We start from the raw sequence: 22,275 nt of genomic DNA, 5'->3' as shown, positions 1-22,275 counted from the left end.
AACGGATTAAGAAATTGTGTCATATATACAAAATGGAGTTCTACTCAGCCATAAAAAAGAATAAAATTATGGTATTTATCAGTAAATGGATGGAAATGGAGAACAAATGCTAAGTGGAATTAGCCAAACTAAGCAACTCCAAAGTCACATGTTTTCTCTTATAAGTGGAAACTAGAGTATAATAAAGGAAAGGAGGGGGAGGATAAGTACTATACAGATAAAGGGAAGATCAGTAGTATACAAGGAGATCTAGAGACAGAGTGGAGGGATAGTAAAGGGGAGGCAATGCAGAATTAATTCTTAGAAAATCATGTTATGTGAATATATAACTATACCACAGGGAACTTATCTTCATGTATAAATAAGAAGAACCAATCAAATATAAAAAATAGGTGAGTGAGAGGAAGTCTAGTAGAGTAGAGGAAGGAGAACAGGGAGGGACAAGGGGAATGGGAAAGGGGTGATCATGAACTGAAATCCAATTCTATGCATGTATGAATTTATTGGGATAAACCCAATTACTATGCATAACTATAAAGCTCTTATAAAAATAAAATTTAAAAAAAAGAAAAAAAATAACCAGTGTTTTGGACTTGTCCTGTTAAACAAAATGTCTTAGTAAGCTTACACTGCTATAATAAAATATCATCAATAACTGGTTTAAATAATAGGTGTTTACTTCTCACAATTTGGGAGACTGGAGAATCTGAGATCAAGATGCCACATTGTTGGGTTTTGGCTTTTAGACACTGCCATCTGGCTGTATCTTCAGGTGGTAGAGAGAAAGAGAGTGCTAATACCTTCCTATTCTTACAAGGACCCTAATTGCATCAGGAGGGTCTACTCTCAAGGCCTCATCTAAATCTAAATAAATCCCAAAGGTCCTCCTCCTTGCTAACGCTATCATACTGTGAATTAGGGGGTAGACATATGATTATCAGAAACCCATCCTAAACAAGTATGCATTCAAACTTCTTCCCTTACACCTTCTCTCAGGCTCTGCTCTACACCTAAGCCATTAATAAAAGTCTGTAAATCCCTACAGACCATCTCTCATGATGTTAGATGCATAAATAAATAAATAAACAAATAAATAAATAAATAACAACATTTTAGAAAGCTGAATCTAGAGAGAAATAAAACAAATTAAAAATCATTACAAGTGGAATCTTTTCTATGATGGAAGGCAAGTTTGACATTTAAAATCAATCAATTTAATCACATAAGCAAGCTACATATGAATATCAAGTGATTACATAAATTGAAACAGAAGGAGAATTTGATAAAATCCAACAATAATTCATGACTAAAACTCTTCATACATGTATACAAATTGGGCTAGTTCATTAATTAAAGCATACCTACAATTATACTTAGTATCCCAGCTAATACCTTATCTAAAGCTGAGAGATTGTATACTTTCCCTTCAAGTATTGTTTTCACTACTCAGTTCACCTAGAAGTTCTAGTCCTTGCAGTAAAAGTAGGGAAAGAAATGCAAGGCATTATCAATTGGAAAGTAAAAATAAAATTATCCTTATTTGCATATATGATATAATTGTCTATATGAAAAATCTTAAGGATTCTATTTTCACAAAGACAGAATTTCCTTCTTTTTAAAGGCTATGTAGTTTTCATTGTACACACACACATATCACATTTAAAAACTGTTTATGCATTAATTGTATGCTTTAATAGGGTTCAGTGTCATATTTTAACACCTGTATACCAGAAAAACTGATCAAATCTACTTTCCTTTATCTATGCTACCCCTCCAACCTTCCCAACCTCTCATGATTAGTATTGTATTTTTAAAAATCATAAAACTGTTAAGTGAGTTCAAAAAATTTCAGGGTTTACAAATAAATTACAAAAATCAACCACACTTTTATGTACTAGAAATAAAATTTGAGACACAATTGACAATAGCTTAAAAAACATAAAAGGAAACATTATTAAGCAAAAGTCTAATATAACAGAGGATTTGCATTCTACAAATTACAAATTGAGATTGGAAGAAATAGAGGACCTATATAAAGGAAGAGGCATAGAATGTTTATGGGGTAAAGAACTCAATAAAGATGTCAATTTTCTCTGAATTGTTCTCTAGGTTTAATGCATCTCTTTAAAACAAAATGTGCATTGAAGATATACTTGACATTTAGGCAGTGTTAAGGTTTATATATAAAGTGTTCCCCCCAAAGCTCCTGTGTTAATACAGGAGTGCTTGGAGGTGAAATGATTGGATTGGGGGAGCTGTAACCTAATCAGTTTATCCTAGTTTGAATGGACTGACTGGGTGATAACTGAAGGCAAGTGGGGTGTGGCTGGAGGAGGTGAGTCACTGGGGGTGTGCCCTAGAATGATGCATCTTTCCCATGTGCAAGCTTCCCCTCTCTCCAGTTTTCTCTCCCCCTCTCCCTCCCCCACCCCTCTATCTCTCTTTCCTGACCTTGCCTTGTGTTGAGCAGCATTTCTCTGCTGGGCGTCTTCCCCCATGATGTAATGCCTCATCTTGGGTCCAGATCAATGGTCAGCTACCAATGGACTGAGATCTCTGAAACCCTGAGTCCCAAATAAACTTTTCCTCCTCTAAGTTGTTCTTATCAGGTGTTTTGGTCACAGATGAAAAAGCTGAATAAAACAGACCAGCTTATATGCTGTACTTGCATTACTGAGAGTGATAAGTACTTACCTAAGTTTTCATGGTTTAGCCTTATTACCATTTAGTAAACTTCTTTATACTTCTCACAGAGGTTATGTCTAAAAAATTAACTTTTTCTTAAATTCAAGGTTTTAATATAAATCATCATTTGAGTTAAATTTGATTGATTTCAAACTTAATTTCTAAAAATGTTATTTAACAATACTTTTCATGTTGTAGATTCTGATATTTATTTCTTCAGCTTTTATTTAACAATATATGACAAACAAATGGCAGAAAGCAGTGATCAATGAATGAGAGGTCTTTGGCTAGGTAAGTTGGGAAGGGTCCTTGTCTCATTCTTCTCTCCTGATAGTAGATCTGGTGTTTATTGCCTTGTGATTTTTTCCAACAAATGGAAAAAGCATTTATCTTTAAATGTTTGGAATGACCTAGTCTTCATCTGACCTTCAAGATTTATATTAAGAAATCTAGGTCTTTGAAATAAAATATGTCCAAAAAGCTGCCAACAGTAAAAGATTAAATCTGAATTTAGTTTATTTGGATTTTATCTCTTTACTGGATGACTATCGTCTTTAAAATTTCCCTCTATTTAAATTTAAAATACTACTAACTTTTTGGCTTGCATGAGAAAATGGTTCCTATTTACTTAACTCAATTTATTCTTACTAATGTTTTGGAATGTGAGATAATCAGTTAAGTGAGGTAATCAATTAAGGTAACATAGCAATGTTATTACTATAATAAATTTATGTGCATTATTTTTCCAAGTCCCTGAGTTCTTGAGAGCATAAATTACATGTGAGCTAATGTCTCATTTTGTGACTCAGTAAATCAGGAGATGATTTCATATTCAAGCCCATTCCAAAAAGAAAAGGAAGTTCATTATTTCACATAAGTGTTAATTCCAGGGATCTCTATGGCTTCAGGGAATATTGAATGAATTATGCCAACAGAAGTTCATCGCAGCTCTGTTGTCTCCTGTGCTGGTTCTCTACCCTAGGAAATTTCACCACACATCAGCCTCTGGCAACACTGAGTTTATATTCTATAGCTCTGCAGGCCTGACAGACAGATTGCTCCTCTTATCAAATTAATCCAGTAAAATTTCTAGGATTGGATGTTAATAATGGTGCCATTTAATGCTCTCTAATCCATTTACTATAAACAGAGTATGTGGAACCCTGATAAGATATGCATGTATTAACCCCACCTAAATTCCTAGATGGAGTGTGATATTAGGGCAAGGGAAATGGAGAATGTATTATTTAAAAATAAAAAAGTGTTAGGCTGGCCCAGAAAAGACGTATCCACTGCAACCTTGCAAACATAACACTTTCAATACAAATATGTTAAATGAAATAATTAAAACAAATTATTTTAAAATTAATTAGAAAACACTGGAGTTATATTTAAAAAATCAGTATAGGTGTTACAGTTCTGCCACGTTTAAGCCCTATAGACTTCAGTGAATGACAATATCTGTGAACTTTATTTTCTGCGTTCTTAAAATTATTTTTTAAGAATGAGCAAAAATTTTATGAGCTACTGTTGAGATAATTGTGCACAAATAAAAATCCAAACATATTTTTTACAAATTAGAATTTATGTAAAAGTTCTGCAAGTTATTGGGATTTATCCAAGACAATAAAATTAAACAAAACGTTATGCTTTAACAAGAGTTCAAGACTGGATTTTGGAAAGCATTTCATCTAAAATAACATTATTGATATCAAGCATGTAGGAATAAAACTCCCATTAGTGTGTATAAAACCTACCGACAAAGTCGGGTTTATTGGTTATAATTCAAATATGATAGAATTATTTTTTTCTGAGTTCAGTTCTGTAATTTTTAAGACATGCACACAGCCATACAAGAACTGTCAAAATTAAGAGAATAAAATTTTAAAATTTATTTTTTTAATTATACATGAATCCATTTTGGCATAATTATGAAAGCATGGAATATATCTTGTTCTAATTCAGTCCCCAGTGTCTCTCCTCCCCCATCCCTCCTCCCATCCCTGTTCCCTTCCCTCTTCTGATCTTTCTGCCACTTACCCATAGTGATTTTTTTAAAATTAATTTCTTGTGGATGTACACATAGTGAGATTCACCGTGGTATTTTTCACTTATGTACATGGGAATGTTATGTCAGATTCATTCCACTCTTTCCTTTTCCCATCTCCCCTCCCTTCTCTCATTCCCCTTTGTCTACTCCACTGAATTCTATTCTTTTTTATCCCTCTACTTTTATTGTGGGTTAGCTTCCGCATATGAGAGAAAACAGAGAATGAATATTCATATTACCCCACAAATTAACACATGCTCTTTTGTAGTCAATCTACTTCCTTCACATTTAGTCCTTTGGCTAAACTGTTTTCTTATAGTTGTAACTTTTCCAGGACATCACATGAATGGAATAATACAATTTGTAGCCTTTTGAATCAGTCTTATTTACTTAGCATGATGAATGTGCAGTTCGTCCATGAAACTGCATGAATTAGTAATTACTTGTGTTACTGCTAAACAGCATTCCAATGCATGTATTCCATAGTTTATCTAGTCAACAGTTTTTTGGCATTTGAGTTGAGATTTTAGCCATTATAAATAAAGCTGCAATAAACTTTGCCCCCCAAGTTTTTTTTTAAATAAATACATACTTCATTTCTCCACTTATATCAAATTATCAACAAAATTGCAAATAACCAAACTGATTTCTTAAATGTCTATCAATTTGTATTCCATTAATAACATATACATATTCTAGTTGCTCTACACTCTCACAGGTACTTGATATTATCAGTCATTTTACTTTTAGCTATTTTAATAAATGCATAATAATAGCTCATTTGTTGATAATACATTACACACTCATTCACATACAATGCTAGATCATGTTTGCTTAACTTATTCAATATAGTTACATTTATGTAGACAAAGCAAAGTTATTCTATAATTTTCTTACATTGTCCTTATTTCTTTTTAATATCAAGTTATACTAGACTTATAAAGTAAGCCAAACATTTTCCTCTATTTTGCTTCTCTGAAATATTCTGTCTAAATGATAGCAAATAATTTGATTGTATCAATTTATACTTTTATCTTTATAATATCCTTTCTTCTGTGTACTTTACAAAATAACTCTATGTGCATGCATAAATACACCACAATGAATTCCAGCTATATGTATATCTATGAAGCCTCATTAAAAATAAATAAGTGAGTGGAAGGTAGATCAGTAGAATAGAGGAAGGCGAATAAGGGGAGGGAGAAGGGTAGAGAAAGGAGAAGCAAGCATAGGGGACAGAAATGGAGTAAAGTCAATTTCATGCATGTATGATCATATCAAAATGAACCCAACTATTATGCACAACTACAATGCACTAATAAAAGCAAAGAATAAAAATTTTTAAAAGTAATAGCAAAGATTGGAAGCAAAATGTCTATTTAAAAGACTGTATAAAAAATATAATTTATTTCTAAAATTAGAGATAGAGTGCTAAACAATAGTTAAGCTTAATTATAGATACCGTAAATATAATGTTGAACATAGAAATTTCCTTTTTTAAAAGGAAATGCATAGAGCAAAATAATTAAAATTTAAAACAGAGTAAACTATATTATATATTCTAAAAAGAAACATGTATACCTGGCTAAAAGGATGAAAAATTTGCCAAGTTATGATGATGTTTACTTCTGGAAGAGTAGGGAAGAGGTAAATTGTGCTGTGGTAAAAACAGAAAGGATTCTGATTTTTCCATAATCTTTAATTTTTCTTTAAAAATCCATATTATGCATATGTGGGGAGCACTGATGATAATTTTATAAATTGTACAATCATAGATTATAATTTTAATTATATTTATATTATAAATTTATATTTGCATTATAAATTAGAATCTTATATAATCCTGTGCACTTCCCTGTGATTTTAAAGATTTTGAACTAAAACAATATTTTCCATTTTTGTTAAGATCAAGGTAACCTAATAGAGGTAAAACTCTTCATAAAATTGCATGCATACTAAAAACATTACAACCCTTATTCGATCAAAGTTTAAACTAATGTCATGCACCCATCTCCCACAAATGGTGGCTTGATAAATGAATGCGCTTTTTAAATGCTTCAAATCTTTTCATCATGTGTCATGTCGTTGGTAATTATTAAGTGAATAACAAGCCAATGACCAACTTCAGAGTGCCAAGAAACATGACAATACTAAAATGAAGGAACCAGATGGAGGTGGGAGGGGGAATGTGCAGAAATGAATGCCTTTCCAATATTCCACACCAGGCTTAGCACACTGTCAATATTCAATAAATGTTAAACAACAATTTTAATGATGGGTACCATCTGCATGCCAAATTTAGAGTGGTAGAAACATACAGGATTGACAGCCCAAAGGCCAGACTCCACTTTCTGAATAGGCCCAGTGTGTACAACATTTTTCTTAGTGCAGTTAATAGCACAAATATTCTTTCAGTCACTCAGAAAAATAGTTCCAATTATCCCTAACTCTGCTCTCTGCATTTCCATTCACAAACCCTTTTTGAAAAATAACTGTCTTCATTTTGTCCCTCCTAAGTCATGCTTAAAAATTCTGTCAATTGTTTCTATAAAAATTTCAAGTCTATGTATTATTTCATACTAAGAAAACCTCTGACCATGCTATTTTATCTACAATGACAAAAACTTAACTTTTTAGTTCTATTTGTAAAATTTTGTAAGGCTTTAATTCATGTTAGCAACATAATGTTACATGATGTAAGAACTCCATTTATCTATCTATCTATCTATCTATCTATCTATCTATCTATCTGTCTGTCTTATGTCTGAACAAGGAAAAATGACAATCATATTTTTTTCAGTCTTTGGTTCCCATGAATAGAGACTAAATAGGCCTTGGAATTCTCTAGTTATAAGCTGTTTTCCCCATGAGAATGATTAATAGCCATTTTGTGTTTCCTATCTGCAAGCTGAAGGTTGAAACTGCTCTAAAGATATTCTCAAGATGCACAAGTTCTTTGGAAGCCTAAGATCTTTGAGAATGTAAGGACAAATTATCCAGAAGGAAACCCTGGGGACTGTACAAAAAGAAGGTAGCCCCAGAATCTGGTTTGGTGTGCTTTTCCTCAAAATGAAAAAGAGCAACCATATGGAGGGGTGACATCAGCAAGACTGCTGATTAGAGATGTCTGGTGCACTTGCCTCCAAAGCAGAAGAAAAAAAAAAAACACAAATAAAAATAACACATATTACACTGAAGCATTTGAAGGAGAGTGCCAGAGTACACTAGGAATGTGACAGAAATGCTATGGAGAACAGAGACCCAGGATAGCCTTGTAAAGAAGGGAATAAACCCAGAACATCTACCATCTTAACTGCCTAGTTGAGATAAACCCCCAAATACAAGAGATTTAATATGGGAATCCGTAATCAGGAGGTCCCCAGCAGCCTTCACTAACATAATGAGCAACTGACATATTTGCCGCTGGAGAGACCTAAAGTCCTCACAGCTCCTGCATTCAAGTTGGGGTGCTTCCAAGGAATTCAAGCTGCTACATTACCCAAGAGAAAAGGGTCAACCTATGCTGTATCCTCTCCCACTAAGCTCCTGCTACATGAACCATTTTGGAATTCTACCAACCCATAGTCCCAAGAAGCAGGCCAACCTGCACCCTATACATGGACCTGAAATGTACTGAGGGGGCTTTCTTTGAATATCACAGCCCACAGAGGCCCTGAAAAACTAGAAAACAGCCTGAATTACCTACTCACAACTGAAGGAATAACCAAGAGACCTGTGAGTGGCATAACCAAAGGCAATCAGCACAAACAAAGGCAATCAACACAGTCCTCTGACACTGACAGGCTCCTTCTGAGCACACTGGTGAGGTTGGGTCCCTACACTGTCCTCTGACAAAGACAAATACACCATCCCCACTGTTGGGGGCACTGTTTCATGCTACCCAGGGCCATGAGAGTGATCTGGCTCCATGCAGTCCTCAGACATCAGTGGGTACCCCATCCCCTACTACCATACACACAGTGCCAAACCCACCTGGGCCTTCCAGAACAGCCCCTCACCCATGGGTTTATTAGTAATTGACAATTTCTTGCTTCTGTTGTCACACCAGCCACATGGCACATGCCTAGGCCTACCAGAGTTGCCCCATTCCTACATGACCTACAGAAACTACAAGTACCTTTCACCTACGGCTGCAGATACTGTGTCCAGAGCCACCAGAAAACCTGCCCTTCATAAGAAAGCTGAATCCCAGATCACAAAGAAATTCTGTAAACCACTGTCAGACATCCACAAGAATCACTAGCCTGATTCTAGCTGGAAACACTACATAGAGACCAAACTGCTGTGCCCACCTAGAATTAAAGTGACAAAAAAATATGAAAAACCAACACAATGTTATGCTTCTAAAGGACAAAATAATTCTAATGACAGATCTCAGGGAAAGGGAAATTAATAAATTACCTGAAAAATAATTTGAAATGGTGATTTAAAGAAACTCAATGGGAATCAACACAAACTAGACATCTTAACAAAACTAGAAAATCAGCTCATGCTTTCAGTAAGAAAATTCAGCAGAGATCAGAACCAAACAGAAATCTTAGAACTAAAGCAGTCAACAAATTGCATTCAAAAATGTAGTCGAATGCCTCAACAATAGACTAGATCAAGCAGAATAACAACAAAAAAAAATTCTCAGCTTCAAGACACTTCTTTGAAATGTCTTCAAATATCTTTTGAAATATCTTTTTTTACTCAGATGAACAAGTTAAAAAAATAAGTAAAAAGGAATAAGGAAAGACTATGACACTTATGTGATAATACTAAGCAAATACTTGCATTATTATGTTCCAGACGAAGAGGAGAAGAAATAGTTATAGAAAGCCTACTTAACATAATAATAACTGAAATCATCAAAATTTTAAGAAAAATGTGAAAATCTAAGCCCATGGAGTCCAAAAAACCCAAACAGATTTTCCAAAATAAAAGTCTTCTTTGAGGCATAATATAGTCAAAGTGTTAGAAGTCTAAGAGAGAATTTTAAAAGCAGAAAGAGAAAAGCATCAGAACATATATAAATGAAAAGGTGATTTCTCAGAAGAAACTGTAAAGATAAGGAAAGACTGGGATAAGGTATTTAAAGTCAAAACATAAGGAAGGGAAGAAGGCAGGCAGGCAGGCATACTAACATTTAGAATTAAAAGATAAATCTTTTCCAAGATAAGCAAAAATTGAGAAAACTTGCCACCAGACCAGCCTTAAAAGAAATGCTTACCACAATGTGGAGATTCCTTTGAAAACTTGGAATGAAACCACCATTTGACCCAGCTATTCCACTCCTTGGTCTATACCCAAAGGACTTAAAATCAGCATACTTTAGTGACACAGCCACATCAATGTTTATTTATAGCAGCTCAACTCACAATAGCTAAATTGTGGAAGCAATCTAGATGCCCTTTAATAGATGAATATATAAAGAAACTGTGGCATATATACACAATGGAATATTGATTACTCAGCATTAAAAGAGAATAAAATTATGGCATTTGCAGGTAAATGGATGGAGGTAAGAATATCTTGCTAAGCGAAGTCAGCCAATCCCAAAATACCAAAGGCCAACTATTATTTCTGATATGTGAATGCTGATCCATAATGGGAGAGGGGGTGGGAATGGGGAAAATGGAAGAACTTTGGGCAAAAGGGAGGAAGTGGTGGGGAGGGGACATGGGAGCAAGAAAGACAGTGAAATGAGATGGACATCATTACCCTAGGTACATGTATGATTACACATATGGTACAATGCTACATTGTGTACAACAAGATAAATGAAAAGTTGTGCTGAAATTGTGTACAATAAATCAAAATGCATTCTGCTGTCATATATACCTAATTATAATAAATAAATAAATTCTTATCAGAGTCCTATTTCCAGATGTAAAGGCTTTGTCATTAAAACATGTAAAACTACAAAACTCACTAGGACAGCAGATATACAAAAGAGAAAAAGAATCACCTTATCCATACAGAAATCACCAAATCAAGGATAAATAAGAAAGTAAGGAACAAATGAAATAAAATGAAAGCAACCAGGAAAAAATAATGATTTAATAGTAATAAGTTCTTAACTATACAAAAGTTGAATGTAAATTAAACTACCCAATTAAAAGATTAAGACTGGCAGAATGAATAATAAAACAAAATGTACTGTTATGCTGCTACACTTCATGTGTTTTTAACTGTGCAGTAAAAACTTGTGAATTGAGGGATGAAGGAAGCTATTTCATGCAAACAGAAATAGCTATACTTATATTAGATAAACAGACTTTTAAAAGTAAAAATCTATTAAAAGAGACAAAGATGGGCTTATAAAATGATTAAAGGACAATAATAATTATGAAAAATGAAAATATCAAAAGCTTTAAAATTTAGCATTTAAAACATAATCTTATCACCTGGGACATGCTGGCACAAACTGTAATCCCAGTGACTGAGAGACTGAGACAGAAGGATGGAAATTTTAAAGTCAGCCTCAGCAACTCTCATAATAAAAAATAAAAAGGGCTTTAGAAGTACCTCAGTGATAAGCACCCCTGGGTTCAGTCTCCTGTACCAAAAATACCCTGATACAAAAAAGATTGGAGTGTAGTTGGCCATGGTGGGGCATTCCTATAAATCCAGTGACTCTGGAGGCTGAGAAAGGAGAATCACAAGTTCAAAGCCAACCTCAGTAACTTAGGTCCTCTGCAACTTAATGAGACCCTGACTCTAACAAAAAGTAAAAAGAACTGGGGATGAAACTCAACGGTAAAGCATCCCTAGGTTAAACCCCTAGCACACAACCTCCTCCCCAAAAAATGTCATATAGGTGATAGTCTGACTCATTATTTGGGGAGATGACCCAGACTGACCCCAACATCATGCAGGATCTCACCTTATTGAGCACATGCTCAGGAAATGAATGCAAGATACACGTCAGACTACATCTCATCAGATCATTGCAAAAATTGACAATATTGGTAATCACACGGTTGGAGAAAAGCACTCCAGACTCCATAATTTAGGCTAGGGTGGAAGAGTTTGGAAACAAAAATCATTTATGACATTTTTAAGGTAGCTCAACAAGTTATAATATAATTTATCAAGTTAATGGAACTATTTTGAGTGTGTGTGTGTGTGTGTGTGTGTGTGTGTGTGTGTGGTGTTAGAACTAAACTCAGGGCCTTGTGCATGCTGGCAAAGCACTCTACCACTGAACAACATCTCTAGCCCCTCTGCACTCTACAAAGAAAATCACTATAAATACTATAGTGAGTAAAATGAGGTTATCATTCTCTCCCTGCTTGAATTTTGTATCCTCCCGCCTTCCCCTTCCTTTATTGTTTCTCCTCCTCCTCCTCCTCTTCCTTCTCCTCCTCCTCTTCCTCCTCCTCCTCCTCCTTCTTCAACTTCCCTCCTTTCCTCCCTCAATTCTTTCTTCACCAACTCCCCCCACCACTGCCCTTTCTTTGTAGGAGGTGGTGCAGGAACTGAACCCAGGAATATGCTAGGCAAATAAGTGCTCTACCACTGAGCTATACACCAGCCCTCTTTTCACTTTATTTGGAGACAGGGTATCTCTAAGTTGCCCAGGCAGGCTCCAATTTGAGATCCTCCTGCCTGAGCCTCTCCAGAAGATAAGATTACAGGTGTGTGCCCCCAAGGCCTGGCAGCTTCATCTTTTCTGGGTTCAGTATAAATACAATACATTTGCTTAAAGAAAACAAAATCAACCTGGGATGCATAAAAGTATTAAGAAAAATGATGACAATCCTTCTATCAATGTGGACTATCCTGTTAAAACTTCACAAGCTTTTTAAAAGTCACATTTCAAAATGATTTGGATATACTGACACTCTCTTCCTTCAAAAGCTATATGCCAGTTACATCATTCCTAAGAACTGCCCATAAAATGATTCTAATGGCTAAATTGAATAGTGCCTTAATATGGGTGTTTTCATAATTTAACCAATCCCCTTTATAAAATCTTTGTATTCTTTAATTTTTTATTATTACCTTTAAGTTTCTAGAAGTGAAATTATTTCTAATTAATGGATTTTTTAGTATAAATTTTAGGTTTAAAAGTGAGCAGACAATAGGGACCCTCGCTAAGTTGCCTCTGACACAAAAAGAACACTTAAGGGATCCCGCTGACCTTCTCCAAAACTGAAAAGACAACTAGATAGCCTTGCAAATGCTTTTTCCAAATGCATACTGGGTCTTAAAATGTGGATCCTGAAATGTTCCCATGTTGGCCCCTCATTTTCTTATTGATATCTTGCATCACAGTGCAGTATACTTACTACAATGATACATATTGTGGATACATATCTATATATTAATACACTTTTGTTGTTTTTTGGAGGTGCTGGGGTTTGAACCATGGGGACTCGTTTATGTCAGGCAAGCACTCTACCACAAATGAACAAATACGGACGTACTTCTATTAATCCAAAGCTAACACTTGACATTAGAGTTCACTCTTTGTATTGGGTTATATAATTCTATGGGATTTGAAAAATGAATATTGTCCTGTGTATCTACCATTATAACATCATACTGAATAAATTCACTGCCCTAAAAACCTACTACTCATCCTCTTCACACCCCTGAATCCCTGCAATCAATGATTTTTTAAAACTCCTCATACTTGAGATGTCCTAAACTTATATGCTAGGCAAGTACCCTAGCATGGATTGAACACTTCTAGCCCACACGCTACACTTGGAATTGGAGAGCATCTAGCCCCTTTAGATGGAAGGGCAACACTAAGCACTATGCTCTTAAAGATCTTTCAGAGAATAATATGTCCATACCATAGGCATGTAGTCAATTATCCAAGTTATTTCCCTGTCATAAATAAAGAGATAAGATAAAATTCTTTCATGCCTTTTGGTGTTATGACATCTCAGTTTTTATCCATGAACACTATTCTACTGTATGGATGTAGCACATACATTGGATTTCTTTTGTTTACATTGTGGTGCTGGGGATGGAATCCAGGGCCTCAGCAGGCTAGGCTTGTGCTCTACCACTGAACTGCACACAGTCCTCACATTCACTTTTTGAAACACATCTTGTTCCAGATTTAGCAAATATGAATAAAGATGCTATAAAAATTTTGCACAGGTTTATGTGTGGACACATCTCAATGCATGGGGGTAAATACCTAGAAACACATTGCTGGGTTATGTGGTAAGGTCATGTTTCATTTTGTGGGAAACTGAAAAAACCCTCTTCCGGAGTGGAGCCTCCCATTAGCAATGCAGGAGCATTCCTGTTGCTCCATCTCTCATTTTTTCACTTTTTTATTCTTTCTTTCCTTAGTGATTAGCTAAGACTCCATCTTATTATTGAATGTTTGCATCTTTCAATGATCACACTCAACTATCACATGACACACCATGTCACACAGAACAAGAATCTTAGGGTGGTTGTTCTTGGCCCGGATGCTCTTATTGTCATTTTACTTATGCATACCTCCTGCCTCCACTGTTACTATTTTTATTTAAATGGTTTTATCTTTAAAGATACTTTTATAACAGACAGACATTTATTTATTAAGGTAGGTAGAAGTACTTTTGACTTTACTTTATTTGAGGAAGCTATTATTTAGCTTTTGGGAGATACATTTCTGTGTTAGTTTTTTCTATCAGAAATTCAATACACATGATGAAAACCCTTGAAACTGTCTCACAGCTTACTGATGCTATTGCATTTAAAAGATTCATTTCTATCTTTATGTTTCACTGTGGTAGTTTCCACTAAAATAATCTATCATTAATCAAGTCTCAAAATATTTTAACAAATATAATGGCTACCCCCTCCCTTTCACTTCAAAGAGCCAGTTGTAAGGAATATAGAAAACACAGCCTTCTGTCATAAGATGGGAATCCAATGGCGGTCCTCAGAGCCACCACATCACAGTCCAGCCCCCTTAGTACTTCTCTCCCTGGCTCCACCTGAGCTCATTACTGTTGAAATTCTCCTCAGCTGGTGAGGAATTTCACTCTCAACTGTCTTTAGAATGCCATCAAGGCTTTGAGAGAAATATCAAAATGAGAAATAAAGTACATAAGATGGGGAAGAAGAGAGATCTAAGTTTTAGGTAGAAGAGTTACCCACATTATGAAAGAGAGAAAAAACAGAGCAATAGATGACCTCTCTGGAAAAGAGGAAAAAACATGGAAAGAAAAAAGCAGTGAGTTAAGTATTCTAACTTTTAAAGAAGCCATCGATTTTTATTCTTCAAAAAAGTGGTTTTTGATGAGGACTCATTAGGTAAAAACTTTAATTTAATCTTAAATTAATCTTCTCAGAGTAAAATATTTCAAACTTGAAGCTTTTTGAAATTATCTCTGAAATTCAAATGCAAACACCAGTTTTTCAACACACATGCACAGATGTGCACACCAGGGTCATTAGTCACTCACTGGTCTTGTATGGCCATGTCATGGGACAGTGAAAGGCTGCACCTCTCCATCACCATCATCTTCCTCCATTACTACTGCTGATGTTTCCGGCCCCTTGGTGTTCAGCTGTGTTCAGGAACAAAGGAAGACAATCCAGGAAAAGACAAAGATTAACATGTGACCAGGTCTCCTTTTATTAAACAAACTTTAAGAAGTTATTTTTTCCATAGCTAGTTTTTAAATGATTAAACCTCACTGGTTACAATATATTGAATTAAAGAGTAAAGGTGATTTTCTGAAATATGGAAAAGTAAATAAACATATATGATAAATATTCTGGAGTGCTATTTAGAAACATTAAATATTTCTTTCCCTCTTATTTTATTTTTTAAACAATTTTTTAAGTTGTTGATGAACCTTTAATTTTATTTATTTGTATGTGGTACTGAGAATCGAATCTAGTGCCTCATGCATGTCAGAGGAGCGCACCACCACTGAACCCCAACCCCAGCCCTACCTCTTATTTTAGAAATTAAAAAAAGAAAAAAAAACAGATCTCTTTTGGTAAGCTCAATTAGAGCAAGAACTATAAGAAACACATCATCAACTTACTTCAGGTGTTCCAGAAGGTAAGCAATCCTTCTCTGAAAACGAAAAGGAAGGGAATGTTAACAATTCACCAGAGAAAACTTTTCTATGACAAAAAAAAAATAATATAAAAAAGCAGCAAGTGAAATGTGTTTTAATTGATTTAATTTTAAGTAGAATTACTTCTCTAGAAATATGACAGTAATAGTAACATAAATAACTCAGCTACTAACTCTATAATCTTAAGGAAACCTTAAAAATACATTTTGTAAAACCTGAATTGATCTTTCAAATGATTGGATTTCATGGTATGTAAATTATACTTCAATCAAGTTATTAAAATGTAATGGAGCCCTGGCCTGGTATTTCCATGCCTATAATCCAATTGGCCTAAGTGGCACAGACAGGAGGATCTTGAGTTCAAAGCCAGCCTCAGCAATTTAGCTAGGTGCTTAGAAACTCAATGTGACCCTGCCTCTACATAAGATACAAAATAGAGCTGGGGATGTGGTTCAGGGGTTGAGTGCCCCTGGGTTCAATCCCTGGTACCCTGCCCCCACCAAAGTGTAATGAAAACCATACCCACCCAAGCTGTATTAAAATAAAACATTCCTTGTTTAAGATACTTTCTTAAACAGTAAAGGTGATATGACAAATATTCTTGAGTACCAAGGAGCAAGGGGATATAAAGCCACCAAACATGGCAACTGGGAAAAGAATTATATTTGACATGGTTTGTTTCTTTGTAAAATGCAACTTACTAGTTGACGCAGAAGTTCTAGGTAAAAGAGCTTTTCCTAAGGATACCAGGTCAGTTTTTATAGAAAAAGTCAAGGTCAGTATTACTTGCAAAGAAGTCTACATCTTTTTTAAACATAGCCTTTATCTCTGTGATGATGTAAACATATGAAATACAATTAATCCAACCACATATGATTTTTGCATACTTAGATTATTTTTTAAAACTATATAATGACTTTAGAGACAGAAAACATATTACATAAAAATTATATATCTTGGGGTTGTAATGGGCAAAATCTGCACAGAGAGAAATGAGAGAAATGATGTTGCATCTTTTAAAGTTCAGTGCAAAGAAGTGAAAGCAGGAGAACCAGTGAGGAGAATTGGAGTCTAACTAAATCTCCAAAGACATACCAGGGGTCAGTCAACCAACTGCACCACATGGACTTCATTCCGATGCTGCCTTACACAAACTGTTTTTAAAAATCCAGTATACTTCAACTCTTACCCACTTAGATTCTATTCCTGAGAAATAAGTACTTCTTTGAGGTAAGGTATTTATTTTTATGTATTTGAATGTAATTTTTGAATAGAAAATGCTTTTTATTTCAAGGTCTATGCATTTATAAAGAAAAATTCCTTCTAGGCCAATGACAAAAAACATATCTCTAGCATAAACATGTCTAGAAATCCACAATTTTTCCTTCTCAACTAAAAATCATTTAAACCCATGAGGAGGAAAAAAAGCCCAAGTAAATAGAACAACATGGAACAATTGTGAATCCCACTATCATGTTGAATTATAATGTATAAGAAATATGGAGGAAAAGGTAACAGATCCAATTCCATTTGTAACAAAATTATGAGATCAATGAAATCCTCAATCTCCAGATGATGTTCAAGAGCCTTCCCGAGAGTTGACAAAAAGCAGTATCTATGTAGGAGAAAGTAGGAACAATACAGTTTACCTTTTATTTTTCCAGAAATGATCTTTTTATCTATCAGTGCTTCACAAGTTTCCAGGGGATTCAGTCTTTTACCACTGTCTGAGGTCTCACCAGTAGGAGGAAATCTGAGATTTTTCTTCTTCAAGGTGCTGGCGTTATAATACTTGTTGACACCCCGCACAGCTAGAGGATGCTCCATTGGCTTTCCTTTGAGGACCCTGAAGGTTTGTGGCAACTGAGCCCCCTGCTCTGCCATGTCCTAACAAAGAGAAATTCAGACATGAGTTGTGGTTTGAATTGCTCTAATACTATCAATTTTCAGAGATAAACATCAACATACATAAAACAAACCCATACACATAATTTTAGATTTGACTAAATTCGAAATGGTCTCCTTTTCTAAAACTCTACTTTTCCATATTTATTTTGTAAATCAACAGGAAAGGTCCAAACAGAGGAATGGGAATGGAGTGCTGGGTTTGTTTGGGGAGAGGGACAGAAGTGTCAAACCTGTATTTCCTCTTGTTCATCACCCACCAGAGTAGCTCCTAATTGAAAAGGCTTAAGCCAAGAGCATAAGTCAGGGGACAGCAAACAGGAAGAAGGATGCTTGGTTATGCCTGGGTCTGCTCTAGGCTTTACACAGATAGAGAACACAGGGAGGCAGGCCCATTTCAACTTAAGTACTTCAGGGAATACAAATGTAGGGATTTGAAACCAAGAACCCACTTTATACAGTGTTTACTGTTTCAGATCTTCTTAGGTGGAGGAGGAGGAGTACCAGTGATTGAATTCAGGGGCACTCAACCACTCAGCCATACCCTCAGCCTTTTTTTTTTTGAGACAGGGGTCTCACTAAATTGCTTATTTCCTCGCTTATTGCTGAATCTGGCTTTGAACTTGCAAACCTCCTAAATCAGCCTCACTAGCTTCTGCGATTACAGTCATGCTCCAGTGAACCCAGCAATAGATTACACTTTTTTTTTCCTTAAATTCATTTGAAATAATCTAGTAGTACATTAAATGGTCATGCCATATTTTTAATTAATTTACTACTAATGATATTTGAGTTGACTTTTTGCTACATTTTGCTATCAAAATAATGGACACAATCCATGGTCCATGCTGTTCTATGGTTTCCCTAGGACACACATGCTAAAAATTACATTTCTAGGTCAAAAGGTATGTAGGTGAAAGTAACATATTCATTTGTGATTTGCAATAGATACATGAAGGGATTTTTAAACACATTTCTTTCTTTCTTTTTTTTTTTTGGTGTTTGGTGGTTGGGATTAAACCAAGGCCATAAGGTGCTTAGTGATTAGGTAAGACTCCCTCTTATTATTGAATGTTTGCATCTTTGAATGATCACACTCCACCATCACGTGACACCCCATGTCATACAGGACAAAAATCTTAGGGTTGTTGTTCTTGGCCTGAAAACTCTTACTGTCATTTTATATTCAGATCTCCTGCCTTCACTGTTATTATTTTTAATGAAATGTTTTTATCTTTTAAAGATACTTTTATGAGACACAAGACATTTATTTATTCAGGTGGGTAGAGGTACTTTGATTTTATTTGAGGAATCTGTTAATAGCTTTTGGGAGATAGATTTTTGGGTTGTCTTTTCCTATCAGAACTTCATTTCACATCATGAAAACCCTTGAAACTGTCTCACAGCTCACTGATGCTATTGCATTTAAAAGTGTTTTCATTTTTATCTTTATGTTTCACTGTGGTAGTTTCCACTAAAATAATCTATCATTAATCCAGTCTCAAAACATTTTACTGAAACATAATGCATAACCTCCCTTTTAGTTCAAAGAGTCAGTTGTAAGGAAGATAGAAAACATAGCCATCTGTCATGAGATGGGAATCCAATGGCAGTCCTTGGATCCACCACATAACAGTCTAGTCTGCTTAGTACTTCTCTCTCTGGCTCCATCTGAGCTCATTATTGTTGAAATTCTCCTCAGCTGGTGAGGAATTTCACTCTCAACTGTCTTTAGAATGCCATCAAGGCTTTGAGAGAAATGTCAAAATGAGAAATAAAGTACATAAGATGGGGAAGAGGAAAGATCCAAGCTTTAGGTAGAAGAGTTACCCACATTATGAAACAGAGAAAAAACAGAGCAACAGATGATCTCTCTGGAAAATGGGAAAAACATAGCAACAGATGATCTCTCTGGAAAATGGGAAAAACATGGAAAGAAAAAACCCAGTGAGTTATGTATTCTAACTTTTAAAGAAGCCATCGATTTTTATTCTTCAAAAAAGTGGTTTTTGATGAGGACTCTTTAGGTAAAAACTTTAATTTAATCTTAAATTAATCTTCTCAGAGTAAAATATTTTAAACTTCAAGGCTTTTTAAAATTATCTCTGAAATTCAAATGCAAACAGCAGTTTTTTCAACACACATGCACAGATGTGCACACCAGGGTCATTAGTCACTCACTGGTCTTGTATGGCCATGTCCTGGGGCAGTGAAAGGCTGCACCTCTCCATCACCATCATCTTCCTCCATTACTACTGCTGATGTTTCAGGCCCCTTGGTATTCAGCTGTGTTCAGGAGCAAAGGGGGACAAGCCAAGAAAAGACAAAGATTAACATGTGACCAGGTCTCCTTTTATTAAACAAACTTTAAGAAGTTATTTTTTCCATAGCTAGTTTTTAAATGATTGAACCTCACTGGTTACATTATATTCAATTAAAAAGTAAAGGTGATTTTCTGAAATATGGAAAAGTAAATAAACATATATGATAAATATTCTGGAGTGCTATTTAGAAACATTAAATATTTCTTTCCCTCTTATTTTATTTTTTAAACAATTTTTTAAGTTGTTGATGAACCTTTAATTTTATTTATTTGTATGTGGTACTGAGAATCGAATCTAGTGCCTCATGCATGTCAGAGGAGCGCACCACCACTGAACCCCAACCCCAGCCCTACCTCTTATTTTAGAAATTAAAAAAAGAAAAAAAAAACAGATCTCTTTTGGTAAGCTCAATTAGAGCAAGAACTATAAGAAACACATCATCAACTTACTTCAGGTGTTCCAGAAGGTAAGCAATCCTTCTCTGAAAACGAAAAGGAAGGGAATGTTAACAATTCACCAGAGAAAACTTTTCTATGACAAAAAAAAAATAATATAAAAAAGCAGCAAGTGAAATGTGTTTTAATTGATTTAATTTTAAGTAGAATTACTTCTCTAGAAATATGACAGTAATAGTAACATAAAAGTAATAATTTAATAAGACTCAGCTACTAACTCTATAATCTTAAGGAAACCTTAAAAATACATTTTGTAAAACCTGAATTGATCTTTCAAATGATTGGATTTCATGGTATGTAAATTATACTTCAATCAAGTTATTAAAATGTAATGGAGCCCTGGCCTGGTATTTCCATGCCTATAATCCAATTGGCCTAAGTGGCACAGACAGGAGGATCTTGAGTTCAAAGCCAGCCTCAGCAATTTAGCTAGGTGCTTAGAAACTCAATGTGACCCTGCCTCTACATAAGATACAAAATAGAGCTGGGGATGTGGTTCAGGGGTTGAGTGCCCCTGGGTTCAATCCCTGGTACCCTGCCCCCACCAAAGTGTAATGAAAACCATACCCACCCAAGCTGTATTAAAATAAAACATTCCTTGTTTAAGATACTTTCTTAAACAGTAAAGGTGATATGACAAATATTCTTGAGTACCAAGGAGCAAGGGGATATAAAGCCACCAAACATGGCAACTGGGAAAAGAATTATATTTGACATGGTTTGTTTCTTTGTAAAATGCAACTTACTAGTTGACGCAGAAGTTCTAGGTAAAAGAGCTTTTCCTAAGGATACCAGGTCAGTTTTTATAGAAAAAGTCAAGGTCAGTATTACTTGCAAAGAAGTCTACATCTTTTTTAAACATAGCCTTTATCTCTGTGATGATGTAAACATATGAAATACAATTAATCCAACCACATATGATTTTTGCATACTTAGATTATTTTTTAAAACTATATAATGACTTTAGAGACAGAAAACATATTACATAAAAATTATATATCTTGGGGTTGTAATGGGCAAAATCTGCACAGAGAGAAATGAGAGAAATGATGTTGCATCTTTTAAAGTTCAGTGCAAAGAAGTGAAAGCAGGAGAACCAGTGAGGAGAATTGGAGTCTAACTAAATCTCCAAAGACATACCAGGGGTCAGTCAACCAACTGCACCACATGGACTTCATTCCGATGCTGCCTTACACAAACTGTTTTTAAAAATCCAGTATACTTCAACTCTTACCCACTTAGATTCTATTCCTGAGAAATAAGTACTTCTTTGAGGTAAGGTATTTATTTTTATGTATTTGAATGTAATTTTTGAATAGAAAATGCTTTTTATTTCAAGGTCTATGCATTTATAAAGAAAAATTCCTTCTAGGCCAATGACAAAAAACATATCTCTAGCATAAACATGTCTAGAAATCCACAATTTTTCCTTCTCAACTAAAAATCATTTAAACCCATGAGGAGGAAAAAAAGCCCAAGTAAATAGAACAACATGGAACAATTGTGAATCCCACTATCATGTTGAATTATAATGTATAAGAAATATGGAGGAAAAGGTAACAGATCCAATTCCATTTGTAACAAAATTATGAGATCAATGAAATCCTCAATCTCCAGATGATGTTCAAGAGCCTTCCCGAGAGTTGACAAAAAGCAGTATCTATGTAGGAGAAAGTAGGAACAATACAGTTTACCTTTTATTTTTCCAGAAATGATCTTTTTATCTATCAGTGCTTCACAAGTTTCCAGGGGATTCAGTCTTTTACCACTGTCTGAGGTCTCACCAGTAGGAGGAAATCTGA

Source organism: Urocitellus parryii, chromosome Y (genome assembly GCF_045843805.1).
Source record: "Urocitellus parryii isolate mUroPar1 chromosome Y, mUroPar1.hap1, whole genome shotgun sequence".
Lineage (NCBI taxonomy): Eukaryota > Metazoa > Chordata > Mammalia > Rodentia > Sciuridae > Urocitellus > Urocitellus parryii.
This window is presented reverse-complemented; position numbering follows the sequence as displayed.